This window comes from Oncorhynchus masou, chromosome 29 (genome assembly GCF_036934945.1).
Source record: "Oncorhynchus masou masou isolate Uvic2021 chromosome 29, UVic_Omas_1.1, whole genome shotgun sequence".
Taxonomy (NCBI): Eukaryota; Metazoa; Chordata; class Actinopteri; order Salmoniformes; family Salmonidae; genus Oncorhynchus; species Oncorhynchus masou.
Window position 1 is genome coordinate 35,725,051 of NC_088240.1, and position 1,690 is coordinate 35,726,740.

Genomic DNA, 1,690 nt, shown 5'->3' on the forward strand with positions numbered 1-1,690 from the left:
TCCAAGTTTTCGAAAATGACATATATAAATGTATTATTAAGTGAAAAGTGCTGCTCGGGTTCAGAAGTATTTTCCACGACTCGTAAGCCGTGACTGGTCTTCCAGATCAATAGACAGCCGAGTGTAGTCATAGCTAGTCTGTTTGTCAAGAACTCTGATGAGCCCACTATCAAAACACTGCTGTGAAACTTATCAAGCATGGCTCCCCTTGCAGAGAAGATTTAGTTCTGAACGGTAAACAAGCTGAGAAACGATGAACTGAGCATTGCTTCCATGTAAGCCACTCTCTTGAAATCTCTAAGCTCCACCATGATTCCAGGCGAAATAATCTATTTCTGCCGTTACAGTATAAAACTGACAGAACCACATCATTTTTTCTGGTCAGGTTGCATTGCAGTCACTAAATACTCGATCTCAAGCCTAGAGCATATGAATGTCTCGCAACAGCTTCATTTAAATTATCCATTCTCTTTCCATCCATATACTGTCCATAACAATCGTTCACACTCAAACAAGAAAAACAAGAAAAAATATGTAGGCCTACTGCTACCGTACTTTCCGTAACATATTTTTGCTGTGTTTGGCGCCTGGTTTATATCCCTCCCAAAAATTGAGCCCTCTCTCAGACACTCATGTGGAGAGATACAATAAGGCCTGTTTGAGCCGACAGGTCTCAGACAGGAGTTATGGCCCAGACATTTGCCTTGATTGATCTCCCCTCTCTGGGAAAAGAGAATCACCGTAAATAATTCCCAGTGTGGTCTAACAGACATGACCGTTGGACACTTCTTGTCAGATCACTTTTCAGACCGCCACTCATTTCAAGCTTCACATTTTCAAAATTTGTGACCGTCGCTTGAAGCTACTCAGCAAACAGGGACCAGTGCCAAGAAGACAGAGAGTGATGAGAGTGCCTGAGTTGTTCTGCACCATCACATTTGCAGCCAGGACAGTTCATTTAGCTATGAATCCCCAATACAAGTTCCAGAAGTACTCATATTTGTGCTGGGATTTACACAAACTACAAATATTGGTGGAAGCTCGCCCTTCCCCAGTCTTGACTGAGATTGACTATTTTGAATCTCCCTTGGACGTTGATGACGCACAGTGATTCTTGCCAAAGACAAATAGCTTTATTGAAGTTTATTTTAGTATTCTATAAAAATCTGAAAGCTCCCCTTCTCCAAGAGTGAGCAAGATAAGGGGAAAAAAAAACGAATTTGAGTGTTGAGTGTCCTCCTTTGTGATAAAAGCTTAGCGTGCTGTTTGATTTGTTCATTGTGTTGCCTTGTGGTGACATGGTGTGCTCAGGATTGTCATATCAAAGTCAAGTTTCAACTGGGAGCATTTAATAAGCTATTCTTCATGACAACATTTCCCCACCAGCAAAATAGCTCTGGATGTCAAATGGCTGCTTTGTGTGTGTGAGTCAAAGTATATAAAGTTCAAGCTGAGCACTTTGGTCCAAAGCTGTTGTTTGGGAGTTGACATTGCGTTATGTTGATCACCCAGGGGTTTATACATATTGGTTTAAAGGCATGATAATACACAAGATTTGCCTACATAATGTACTCTTCCTGTATATTGATTTAAATTGAGGAGGTGTACAAACATCATGAAGCTTAGATTTCTGTATATCTGGGATACATTTTTAATCATGGCATCACTTTACTACTTTTTGAACTCTGGA